The 14,356-nt window shown below is 34.4% G+C and overlaps 1 protein-coding gene across 1 annotated transcript in view; it reads right to left on the bottom strand.

The window, feature by feature from the left end:
* Positions 1 to 14,356, bottom strand: part of LOC108366600 (syndecan-like) — a 64,490-nt gene that overhangs the window by 25,622 nt on the left and 24,512 nt on the right. The window lies entirely within an intron of this gene.

Raw genomic sequence — 14,356 nt, 5'->3', positions numbered from 1 at the left:
CAGAAGTTTTCAAGATGTGGTAAATGTGGCCAAAATGATGCTAAAGAGTGATGTGTTGAGGGTAAAAGGTAGAGAAAAAGTTTTCAAAGTTTGGTCAAGTATGTATGGGAAAAAAGTTTCAAAATAGAAAATAAATAAAAGTTTAGACAGTTGAGGAAAAGCAGCGCAGATCAGTTGCAGTTATGAATTCCGAAGGAGGTCAGTTCGTTGCAAAGGAAGTGGGAAAAAAGAAAAGGCAGAGGAGAAAGAGCAAGCAATAGTTTACTGTAGTGGGCAACAAAACAAAAAAAAAGTCAAGCAAAGTGGGGACAACTTAAAGGCATAAGAAAATGGAAAGAGTTCTTAAAAGCGATAGACGGTTGCCATTTTAGCAGGAAAGCACGAGAAGAAAAATCGAGACCGCTGAGGCAGACAATGAAAGGTGCATCCTTGTGAGCGTTAACAACTGGCTAAGAAGATGAGGAGGGTTGGATTTTACTGAGATGGAAAAGAGGTTGAAAGGTTCGTGATTCGGTTTAAAGTATTTTGAGCATAAAGAAAAGTAGAAGCAAAGCTGGATGTCTAGAGGAGGAAGTTGGAGAGAAAAACCAAGAAAAATGTCTAAAAGAAACAGGCACACAGGAAAAGCAGGAAAGGATGGCAGGTAGATGTTTCAAGTGAAGGCTGGACAAGTGGTAGAAGATTGGACAGCAGAAACTACGAGCGGATACAAGGTGACCAACGATAAACCAAAAAATTGAGTAGAGTTATACTAGTCGACAATGCTGTCAAGCAAGCCGCGGCGCAAACAGTAGGACTGGAAAAGAGTTGAGTACGTACAGTTGCCTTACAAGCATACTACACTTGCGGCATCACAAGTGTGGCCTGTCAAGCTGTCGTTGCACGGAAAGAAATAAAAAAAAAAAAATGTTCCAACAAAATTGAAGCCACTCACGCTGAGTTCACCGTACTGTTGGTGGCCACTCGCAAAAAGTCTTTCATCCTTCGCCAGTCACTTCCCCTCAATAATTGTATTTTTTCATTGTCCGTCAAGCTGGTGCTTTACTATTTTCTCCCTCGCCGTCTGGCCCTCAAAGTGCCTTCTTCTCCTTTCTCCTTTCCCTCACCCACCACTGAGGTCCGCCGCACGTCGCGCAAGAAACAACAGCACCCTGCGGGGTGTATACGTAAACTGAATTGCATGAAATTGTTTTGTAAATAAATTATAAGCTTCGTTTTACAAAACTATTTCCTTTTCTCTCTTTTTTTTTAATTTTTGTTGTCTCCACGTTTCACTTTTTGTTTTTGCTGTTTTTCTTTTTTGCATTCATTTACATAGCACGCAGTAATCCAGTTTGCATATCGATGCAAACACGCGCACAGACTTTTTAGCTTAACGAGGTTTGCCGCTGCTGGCTGGAGTGCTTTTGGGAATGGTAACAAGGAGAAATACATATGTACATACATACTTGATAAGAGGAGAATGAGAAGCAAAAGAAAGTGCAGAACTTGTAACAGCGTAAATCCTGAGTGTAATGTAATAGCTGCTCCAAGTGAATAAGCAAATACTGGCAGCAATTTGTTGAGCATCTTGTTGCATGGATGCTGCAGCGAGTCTATGACTTAATTTGCATATAACCCTTATGGCATTTGAAGTGCTTCATTTGACTGTATTTAATTTCATTAGAATTGAGTGTAAAGCATATGAAGAAACTGATTATTTTGGAGTTTGAATAATTTGTTTTGTAGTGGGAATTAAAATAACGGGGTTCGTTTCAAGGTTTTAAATATGGGGTGCACTTATAAGTTAGCGCCGCGAAATATTTCAATATTTGACGGTTCTAGAAAAAAGCGGAAAGATTTTTGTTTGAGGTATTTTACTTTTAAGGAAACTGAGGTGATGTTTCCCTTATTTTATTCAAAATTTTATATCTGAGTTAGCGTTAACAGTAAGATTTGCATTGTATTTATTGTAATTTTATTTTACTAAAAATTTGTTTAATTAAGGCCCTTACGTGGGTTCGTTCGGCGATAGTAGCTCTTATGATTTCCATATATGTAGCTTCAGGAAAATTCCGCCCTTTCTATATGCCCGACCTCTACCCTGTTCGTTCTAACTAATTTTCTGTTATTTTGTTTTCCTTTACATATCTTTATTTTTATCTTTATACTCTATCGATAACAAAATCGGTGGTAACATCCATCAAAATATCGATAACAAAACCGATAAAAATATCGATAACAAATTCGATAAAAATATAGATGGCAAAGTCGGTAAAAATATTGATAACAAAGTGGTTAAATTATCGATAAAAAATGGATAAAAAAATCGGCAACAAAACCGATAAAAGTATCGATAACAAATTCAATAAAAATATAGATGGCAAAATCTATAAAAATACTGATAACAAATCGTTCTAAATAATATTGGTTTGGAGAGTATTTCTTAAATATTACTTTAATTTGTTGAAAGAATGGGTCGTTTACTTATTTAACCGGTAAACGCAAATAAAAATAAAAATTCTTTACCCGGATTATCTTCTGATTTCCTACCACTGCATGTGACTATTGCTTTGCATACACAATCGTTAGTATATGCTATCTGCGTAGTTACAAACAAATGAAAAAGTTTTTGAAAATCCATTAACACATTTCCGCTTAAAATAATAGTTCGAACATTAATCTTATAAATAAGTACACAAGTGTAAATATTTAGTTAACCTCAAATTCGCAGAAATAGCAGCAAAGTAAAATTAAATTAATTCATGTTACTTAAACTTTAAACAGATTGTTTAATGCAATAATTCGTATTCGATTTCAGTTGTACAACAATACGCTTTTGGGATAGCTGAAGCCAATTAAACTATTGCATGACAACCAGTAGTAGTTACAGCAAACAAAAAAGGATAAACTCGTGATAACTGACAAAAAATTACAAAAAAAAAGATTAAAATAAATGAATCAAATCTTATTATTTTGTGAACACGAAATCAGATACCAACGCCGAAACACACAAACAAAAAAAAAACGAGTTATTGCAGTGGGTTTTAAAATCTCGCTTTGTGTGGTACTTTTTAGGCACAATAAAAAAATATAAAATCACGCCGATGGAAAGCTCTAAATGTGTTTCAAATTAAAGAATTTGTGTCTCGTCTGTAGTACATACTTAGCTAAATTGCATGAGATCAAACAATTTGACCTGTATGCATTTTTGTTAAAAGTAAACTTTAAATTTATAATTAAAGGGCTTCAAGCTACAAGTATTTGTACAAAAACTTTGTAGCTCAAAGCATAAGCTTCATATTTCCTGGCTAGTTCATTTTTTTCGAAAAAGTGCTATAGGGCATGTTGTAATTTGTTTGTATACAGGGTGAAAACAATGGACTTTTTATTGAGTAGTGAACAGAATATATTTCAATTGTCGCTACAACCAATAGACTTGTGAAATTTCAAATTCACTTTTATTTATTTTTTTTTATTGACGTTTCTCATTTGTGAATGAAATTTCTTAAAAGGTCGAGCAAGCTGCCCTGCAATAAGAATTTTCATGAATATATTTCGGTCCACATTGAAAGTAATTAGCCATCAAATTAAATTTATGAGTGACAAGTAAGTCTTAAAAGGGTAGGTGTTGGTACTAATTAGAGTTTTTAAATTTTGACCTAGACATTGGCATTGCCATTCCATTCAAATAAGAGCTAACCCCTTACTTTCTGGAACTGAAGTCCAAACGGAATACACATTTTATGTGTTTCAGTGAGTTATTTAATGTTTAACTGGCACTTAAATCAATTTCTCCTATTAGTTTTTAAATTAACTTCGTAATCACCAATTGAAAACCTAAATGATCACCACGAGTCGACATGGCGTATGAGTGACAGTTGCAATCGGTTATATCTCTGCGGCAGATATGTCAAAAGCAAAAATTAATTTACACAGAGGCCATACAACATTTATACATTTACATTCATAGTACATATGTATGTATATAACTATGTACATGTTTTGTATGTATGTAAATGGCACCACTTTTCAAATGTAACAACAGCCGCCAGTCATTTTGCAAATTGAAGGTTACGCCCATTAATTGTGTCGAGCGAATTGATGCTGATGATAGCGAAAAACACACTCGCTGCCTACAAATGCAATGCTCTGTTTATAGTCTAATTAATTAAGCGCTTGTATAGGGTACGTATGTATGAGGTGAAAGTGTGTGTGCTTTTATGCTTGTCATTAAAACGCGTGACATTGATGCCTTGATAATAAATTTACGATTGCTCATAAACTGCCAACGAGTAGACGTTTGAGAATGACAAGTAAAAAAAAAATAACTGAAAAAATATGAAATAAGACAAAAATTGAATTGATAGGAGGAAAAAAATTCAGTAAAAGTAAAAATATTTTTATCCAGAAAAGAAGTGAGATAAATATTTTTGTAGGAAAAAGTAAACAGAAAGAGACGAGACGTAGCTAAGGCTTCCTTTTATCATATATTGAAAAATAATAATAAAAAAAAATCAAAATGAAAACAAAAGTATCAAGAAAATAACCTAAGCAAAAAAAGTCTGAAGCGGCGGCAACGACATACATAAGTAAATCAAGAGCTATGACAAACAGCAGTTTCCATCGAATAAGCGCACATTTGCGAAAATCATGCATAAAGAACCAATACCAATATGTTCACGAACCTCCTTTATTCTGCCATATTTGCCTCAAACTGCTTCAGATTTTATGCGCGTCACTGCTTGTATGGCCTTAGCACGACCATGCAGCAGTGACACCACACCACTTTGCGTTTTCAATTTGTCGTAAAGTTAAGCGAATTTATTGTCATAAATTAAGGACTCGACAGCAACAAATAGCCGAGCAACGCAGCATCGAATACCAACAGTGTACAACAGTGTGTCATTAAGTAGAGGAATTTACGCAAGGCTGAGGCTGAAGGAGAGCCACAGCAAGCACGTACGCGACAGGAGCTAAAATGTTTCAGATTGCTCTCACTAGCATTATATGTACATATGTACATATGTATGTATCTAGAATATATACTTTAAGTGCTGGCATATGTTTGTCATTTGTTTTGCGACTTAAATTGGTAAACAAGTTAAGAGCTGGATGCGGTGTTGTTGCGATATATTTTATATACTTTTTTTTTTTAATTTTTTTTTGCTGTTTTTGCCTCAGCTTGCTTGGCATCTTATAATCAAATTCGATATTTGGCTTATATTTACTAGTCTCCACTCTTTTCGGCGCTTGTTTGCTACTTGCATGAAAATTTCATCACGAGTACATGAACATTTATTTATGTATGCATATTAGACTGGGTAGCGAAAAAATGTTTGTTTGAGGTCATACAATTTTTTGTCCTAAAAACAGTTAAAATTTTAATTTTTTCCTATATTTTTTCATTCATAGTCGAGTTAAAAGTGTTACATATCATACTAAGCATCTTAAGATCCCGACCTGGAGTACCTCCGTAGTGATAGGGAAGTAGTGGAACAGATTTTGGATCACCTGAGACTTTTGGTATTTAATTTGTGTACAATATTACAACACTCAACACCAAAAACCATGTGTTTAAGTAGCTTCTTCCCAGAAATAGTTTCGCCAATGCCATAGCGTACGAGTCTGGCATTTCAACTTGTTATAACTTTTTTGTTTATTAATTTGTACATAGTATCCAGTTCTTAGCGGCAGAGTGGTAGCATACGGCGACGATATTGTCACAGGAAGACATTTAGGTTAACGCTAGGGAAATGGACAAGGTTCAACGACTGCTTTTTACTGACGAAAGGAGGCATGAATACGCGCTACTAACAATTTCTTTCGATGGATCTCTGGATCTTACAACCGTCTTCCTCCCATCCACTCGCACTTCCAACGTTAAGTTCAAGACCTGTGTTTCCTGAAGGTAGGAATGGTCATTATATAGAGCTAGGGAAAAGAGGATCAATCCATGCTTACTTGGATGGGTCAAAACTCGGTAAAATAGTTGGGGTGTGGTTTTTGTGGCAACAATTAGATTAAACGTTCAACTTCCGTATTTCTGGGCGCACCCTGCAACAAATATGGCAGAAGCTGCATGAATGAGAACGAAGAAGGAAATATTCAACAGCTTCTCTGCCATTGCGCAGCTCTATAAAAATGGAGAGCAAAAGCTCTTGGCAGTTATTTCTTCGATGATCGCGATGACCTCAAAGCGATAGATGTTCGAAGACTATGCACTTTTTTACTAAGCACCAAGTAGTTTATAGGTGAACGGGGATACATGCAAACCTCCTGCCTGAATCTAAGTTTGTCCACATATGACTTTCGCCCAATTCAATCTAAACTATGCAACTCAATAAAAAATCAACAATGCAATTAAAAATTCCTCGAGAAAAGAAAAGTAAATCAAGAAATTTTGCAGCAACACACATTCGGTTTTCTAGTGATAGCGATAATGAAAAATTTTCTCGAGATTTTTGTTTAGAGCTGAAAACTAAGATTTACTGTTACGCTGCTGCCTACTATAATATTAAATTTTACAAATATTAATGTTGTATTTAGTTGGGTAGAATTTGACTTATTTCGAATTTAGTAGGCGAAGGAGGTACTCTAGGTCGGAAGGATCTTAGAAAAATGTTTAGCACTTAAAAATAACTTTTTAACGATACATCACACTTTGAAATCCAATAATAAATAAAACGTAACGAAGAAATTTTAATTTCGGTTTTTTTTTGGGACTCGCAAAGAACGAAAATTTGTGTAACTACGACGAACTCCTTTCAAGGTAGAATTTCAAACAAGGGAGAAGGCCTTATTGCAAACTTACTTTCTTTTGTTTTTTATATGGGAACCAACCCGCTCTAATGTACATACCATATATACTTGTGGAAGTAAATGTTGGCAGCTCAAAGGAAAAACAGTCATAAATACTAAAAATATACAGATTTATTAACACTGCATGTGTTCGAACACAAATAAGTCTCCTGAATGTATTATTGCTTCGCCTTCACCGGCGCTCTCTTCTCTTCTTATTTTTCGCTTTCTGTTTTCGGCTTTCAGCTTTTACTTAAATGAAAATATATGTCGCCTGTCTGTAGCATATCAACCAACATGGGAATTAGGATTAGCAGTACATGCGCATTAAGTTCGATATACATAGTAATGTAGCGAGAAATTGGCACTCTGGCAGGAGACAAACAAAGTCAATTGTTTTGTTTTTGTTTTCGGTTGTGTGGGTAAATGACAAAAAAACAAAATGTTATAAATGAAACACTTGAGATTCAGTTATGCAGCTATTTTTGAAAACAAAGACACGAGTAAATTGGCACACAGACAGCATACAGGAAAGTGTGGTTTTAAGTGCTTAGTGGGCTATAAGATAATAATAAAATATTTGTAGATTACATTAATTTTGGTATGTATTTGGTATTTATGATACAATATATTTATGTACGCGTATCTTTTCTCTAGGAAATACTAAACTTTAATATTAAATATCAAACTTAGCCAAATATTTTTTAAGTCCGAAATAAAAGTCATTTCCTGATTATAAACAAACCGCTTATCCAAATGGAAAAAAATGGTACCAAATGAAAGAGGACTGAAAAAGCCTTTACACAGAAATAACGAAAGAAAGTTACGACCTCTATTTATATATTTTTTAAAAGTTAATGCAAAAAAAAGTTAAAGCTAACTATTTTATCCTCTTTCATTTGATACGAAACTTGTTTAATTTGGATAAGCGGTTTGTTTATTACTAGGATAGGACTTCTATTTCGACCTTAGAAAATATTTGGCCAAATGTTTACCTGTGGAAAAGAATAACTGGAGCAGATTAACTACCTGAGGACAATATAATTTCCACTGACACTGTCGCAGCAAGCCGACAGGTCACTGCTTTCTGGAACCGAGTGAGGCTAGGAGCCAAGGAAACTTTGGAACACCTTGGTTTTGTTCGAGCACGAACGAAATACCCACGACCCACTCAGTTAAGTGAACAACAGGATCTCCAAAGTGGGACTTCAAGTGCTTCGTTAAAAGTGTTGGCATTTTAAATGATGTCTCCCATAAGTAAGACTAAGATTCGCTCTCACCAAAAGGGTCTATGTGTGGTGCGTAGATAACCAGATTAACCAAACCTAAGTATTTACCAGACAAAAAAGTATTAAAATATGTAAAATTTAAAGTGAGATATTTAAGAAAAAAAAAAAAATTATTTATTCATCTAAATTACAAAAGGTCCTCAAAAATTGCGATTAATTGTAAAGAATTCCACTGACAAAACTTTTGAAAAACTAAATCAAAAATTATTTTAATATAATTAAAAAAAAAAGTTTTAATATATAATTTAAAAAAAGTTTGCTAAGATTATAAAAATTCATGACATAAAAATTTTTGGAAGTAATTATGCTTAAGCTGTTGAAAAAATTTAAATTTAATTTGCATTTTTTCTTTGTTTTTTTATATGTTTTCCACAACAATGTAAATTATTGCAGTTTTAAAAAAATAGCGCATAACCAGTTTGGAGACAAAGTAAATTTGAGAAGCGATGGAAGTAATTCGTTCCAAGATTAATCACTTTTCTTTGCCTATCGCAAGAATAATTAAACATCTAGATACATACGCGAATTCCATTTGTGTTAATTTTGAAGCTACGTAGTTTTAGGCAACCATAAACATACACACACTCCTTTTCTGCTATTCTGCTATAAAAAGAGGCCTTACCACTTCCATTAATTCCAAAATGCGCCTATTTCCCAAAAATACCGCAAAAAAACCCCTTTGATTAATAGTTTGAAGTAGTGGCCTGCAAACTAAAGCCGCTTGGCTAAGGTCTATTCAACCATTTTTGAGGCTCACTTTTTTGCTGTTACTCATACGACTAGTTGACCTAATTACATGTCGTACCATCGCATATGTACACTGAGAAAGAATTAGTTACAGCAGCTAAATATATTTTGCTCAACGCATGATTTGGTGATAGTTACAAAATCATGTGCTCAGGGAAATATGTTTAGCTGATTTTTTTTCTGGGTGTAAGTCCTTGTAGGCCGATGTGTGGTAAATGAAAAATGGCGCGAAAAGTCAGAAAGTCAGAAATGCTTTGAAGTACACTCAAAACTTGAATCAAAAAAAGAAAATTTATTTTTGAGCTGCTGCAAAAGAAGAACATATAAATGAAAAAGAGCGGAAAGCGGGCACACAGTAAGAGCCTTTAATGCAGTAAGCGACTATGATTTTACATAAATTCTTTTTTTTTTTTTGTATAAAGAGTTAGTCCATGGTTGTTGAAATAATTTGAAGCTTTGTAAAATGGTTCATATTTAACTGTAAAATTCTCAGATTCTGTTTTTTTTTTTATTATAGCTTTGCAGTATCTATATGTATGTATGAGTATAAAGATAAATGCATTAAACAACTTCAGCAGCGTTGTTCGACCTTTCTGCATCCACAATTATTGCTTTATAGCCTTCTGTCAAATTGTCATTATTGCGGAATTTTTCTGTATTCTTATACATATGTGCATTAGTGAGCGTCACTCCCCATACAAAACAAAAATGTGACTATTTTTCCCTCGAAAATATAAAACTTTTTTAAGACTTGCCTCAAATTATGTCGGAAAATTACTAAGATTATGTGACCTGGACCTATTTGAAAATACCTTCAAAAGTCTAGTCTTTTTCTAAAACAGAATTTGTTTTAAAAAATATTTTTTCCTAAAAAATTGCATCAGATAATAGAAAAGCTTAAGCTTTAAAGGTCTGCATAAAAATGTTTAAAAACTGCATTAACGGAATCACGGTAGTGAGAGTTTTGGGGTTATTTTCCAAACATTTGAGCTCACATAAATTTCAACAGTTGACGAATTACTTTGACGGAAATCTTAAATCTTAATCAATTTCTTAATTGAGTCGAAAAAAGCACAAGTGTTTTTTAGGTGACTGGTGACGCACCCTAATGTACATAGTGCATATATGAAACCAGACTCACCTGTGCACATATGCGTTGTTAGTGTTTGGCTATAGTCGGTTATATTTGATTGCAACTGGCATTTTTATTATCTCAACTGGTCACAACGCAGCTCAGACAATTCATTTTCGTTGCGCATGCTGTGTGCTTAAATATATGTATGTAGCTATACAACCATTATAACATACATTAAATTCATTGCATTTTATTAATGCACTCGCACAGAATTTTAAGCCATCCTTTACATGTTTCTGCAGTTGCAATGCACAAATTAATTGAATTGTTATCCGCTCAATGCAATTTCAAGTGGCTTTTATTGCTCCAAATTGATGAATTTCGCTTCCTTTCATGGCAAACATGTACAATAAACTGCGAGTGCACTAAATTACATACTAGTGCACTAATTTTCATCAAGCAAACATTGAGCGCTTGTGTAGCTTGCAGTCTATTCTACAATATTTATACTTTTTCAAAAGCGACCAGAGAGTTTTCCGTTTAAATCAATTTGCAAAGATTTCGTGTTTATATTTATCGAAAAAATATTTATTCGTATTTAAAATTAATTTATAAAAAGTAGGAACAGTGCCTTTCATCAGCATCAGCTAATTTAACAGTAGGCCTCGTATGATCGGTAAGTAAATGACCTTACTCCTCTTCATCTGATACTTAGTTATATTGGACTAAAGTTTCAATACAATTTTATTGGCTTTATTTTTTCTGGTCAAAAGAGGGGGAATTGTCATGGAAAAAATACATAATTTTTTTACTGATGAAGGTGGCTTACTAAAAAATTTCAAATAGATTTTAAGACAACAAACCAAATTGAGCACGGCTATATTTGCGAATAGCCAGCGGCTATGGAATCTTATGCAGTGATCTGGGCCCTTCCTGAGGTACTCCGTTAAAACTTTCTATACCAGAACTGGAGCTAACTAGCAACTTAAGAATATTATTCTGTTTAGGGTACAATGACAATGGCCTTTCATTCAAAGATATTGGCAAAAGGTTCAGCTATATATATTGAGGCTGAACTAACGAGGGTACAAGGTGGTGTTTGAGACAAAGCAGCATATCTAGTAGGGCCAGGCGTAGCATGAACTTTCACTTACCTGCGGTATATTATATAATTAAAAGGTTCATGAAAACAGCTAATGAAAGACAAGCACCTGCAAACAGCTAAGAAATTGTGTAGTAAAGTTTCTTTTCAAAAGAAGGAGTAGGATACAAGCTCATATAAAATTGATACCGGCGCACAATCCATGGGCGCAACATGTGGCCACTACGGGTATTCATCAAAGATTACAAAGGGGTAATGAATCTTAAGCCCATCTATTTTTCCTTCCCATTCACTATAACTTAAGTCAAATTTTTTTCAGACTCATGGCTATTTTAATGTGATATTGTGCCTCGGGTAATTACAGGATGCATGTATAGGCAGATGTTAAAAGATCGTATAAAAGTCGATAGCGCATAAATAATCGACTAGATCGTCACGTCTGCAATGAATAAACAAACCCTTGGTAAGGAACTTTTCTAAGCCGTGAATCCTTATGGTCAGATGGGCCACAACACCTCATCTGAAGAAGAAAAAAACGTTAGATCGATTGCGCAACACTTGGAGATCAAGAACTCTGGTAAAATCCTTGCTGATCTTCGCGACTGAGGGAAAACCCTACTAAGATCTGATCGAATTGAAATGATTATAGCAAGAAATAAGTGTTAAGAGGCAGGCTAAAATAAACAAACATACACGTCGATGGAGTAAAAATTCTGAGGGCAAATATGCCGAACATCTGCAATCGAAACTAAAGCACAGGGTACTACTCAGGGCAAATACAGAGAAATATGCCTGGCCACATATAAAGCGATTGGCCGACCGAACCATGGGCCAGCAGCTCATCCAAAGTGGCGAAAATATGAAGAAATTGATAGATTTTAATAAGACTTCGGGGTAGCTTATTACGAATATGAAGTCAGATTTTGAAAATTCATAATTACAAACCCAATATGGCGGATGATTAAAAAATAAATTACTAGATTTTATGAAACTTTTTATTGGGAGGTTCTTGGGGTTGCTATTTACAAATCTGAAGTTTGTTTTGGAAAATCTGAAATGGTGGAGAATATATGGCGGACGAATCACAAAACGAACTCCTCGATGTGGAGCTTCCAGTCAAAAAAGAAGAAATACGAAATACTTAAAAGATATACGCGCAGGAAAAAATAAAGAAAAAAATAATAATTAAATAAAATTAAGTAATTCAAAAAAGTATAAAGGGGTCCAAATATAACCCTGAAACCTCAACGTGATGGTCGCAAGTTAACTGCAGGCTTTACGGTAAAAACTCGGATTCATTATAAAGTACTTAAAAAACTCCCTTTAATCGGGTAATATAAAAATTTAATATATTCGCTTGCCATATTGGATTCATTATTTTGTATTTGGATAACTAACATGTGTATCAGATTGCGATGAGCAGGTCCAGAATCCAATAAAATGTTTATGAAATTTAACTTAAAACATTGATTGTCCTACGAGGATATGGTGAAGTTGCTCTTCTCCTGCCGTTACTTATGTTACCAAATAGACAAATCGGCACAGAGAAGGTTTTGAACTAGAATGAAAGTATGTGTTTTAAGAAGTTAAGTTCCAAATGGGACAAGAGAATCTGCTCTCAAATCTTCCAACTTAACCATGATTTATAAACGCTCAGGCTTATCAACTAAATCCCTAGTTAGAGACAAATTCGAGCTTTGCTGTAAGCACAATGTTCAGGAACATTTTTTTTTTGTCGAGGCTAAACTTAGCACAAATATTTTGAGCAAAGCAAACCTTTTTATCTTCAGTATATATTTTTTTGTTTCACTCTCATAAAAAGGGACTAAATATAAAAAAAATTAAACTAATGTATACGCTTTTCACTTTTAATTATAATTGCTCCATTTTCGCTATATTAGCACTGAATTACTAACTTTCTATATAAATTGCTGCTCACAAATTAGCGCGCATTTAATGCCATTTGCCAGCGGCCCGACTTCTCAAACTAACATTGTTCCTCGCAGGCTCAGAACTTTATTTTATTGCCAGTTTTTGTTTGTTAACCTCTTTTTATTTATTGAATGTTTTAATGCTCATTCTTATGCCTTCCTATCTTTCATTGTTTTAACTTTTACTCCCTTTGGCATCATTCACTGTGCAGCAATCGCAATTTAACAACTAGTCCATGTGCCAATATTCTTCCAGCAACATCCTGCGATAATTTTTAATGGCTCACCAAATGGTGGTCAGTGCAAGTAGTTACACATTTATCAGACTTTGCACTGGCGAGAAAGCCATATTTCCAATTCAGCGCATTTGGTTGCGTGTGTGTGTGTGTGTCGAAAGATGTTCACAGTAGTAAAGATTTCAATGGTGACTTATTGGCCAGGGCCCAGGCCAAAGGCATAAAATGCATTCACTGGCGGCAAAGTAGAAGTGAGCGCATGCATTCAATTCGTGAATTTATATGTATATATAGGGGTGCTCCTTAAATGTAAGAAGCAAAACGTCGATGCTAATATAGTCGAAGATATTACATATAAATTTCGGTGCCGATTGGTGACGGTTAAGGCGTGTCGCAGGGGGGGCAAAGTTCACATACCTCTATGGAGACTCAAAAAATTAAAATAATTTTTTTTTAATCTAATACCAAAAATCGGCACTAATTTCGTCGAAGATATCATATATAAATTTTGGGCGCGATTGGAGTCGGTTAATGCGTGTCGCACAGGGGTCAAAGTTCTGATTACTCTATGAAAGCGTCTTAACCGACTGCAATCGGGACCAAAATTTATATGTGATATCTTTGACTATAGTAGTATTGATTTTGGATATTAGATGAAAAAAAAATATTTTTAACTTTGTGAGTCTCTAAAGAGGCATTTGAACTTTGCGCCCTGTGCGACACATCATAAACGTCTCTAATGGGGCCCAACATGTACATATATGTAATATCTTCTACTGTCGTAGCATCGATGTAGGGCTTAGGAAATCGGATGTAAAAATTTGCTTTCTATATTTAAGTACCAGCCTAATGTACATGCATATGTCATACATACATACATTTATATAGATTACGAATTGAGAAGTTTCAGTGTCGTGCTTAAATTAAAGGTAAATTTAAAGTAGAAACTATTTCAGTGCATTATTCACTTAACTCCTTACTTAATTAAGAGTGCTCCAGCTATTGCAACGAAATAATCACAAACAAAAAATGTCTATCTTTTTGTTTATACATTCTCACATACATACCTAAATACATACTTCAAATCCCATTTCACTCCACGCATTCAAATCAAAATCAATTAGCCACTGATTCTATGTTCTATCCATGCAATCATGCGTCCCTATAACTTCAAAGAAAAAAAAAAAAAAAAAAAA

The sequence above is a fragment of the Rhagoletis zephyria genome, unplaced genomic scaffold, assembly GCF_001687245.7.
Source record: "Rhagoletis zephyria isolate East Lansing unplaced genomic scaffold, Rhagoletis_zephyria_1.1 Rzeph_scaffold_02333, whole genome shotgun sequence".
Classification (NCBI taxonomy): Eukaryota; Metazoa; Arthropoda; class Insecta; order Diptera; family Tephritidae; genus Rhagoletis; species Rhagoletis zephyria.
This window is presented reverse-complemented; position numbering and strand designations above follow the sequence as displayed.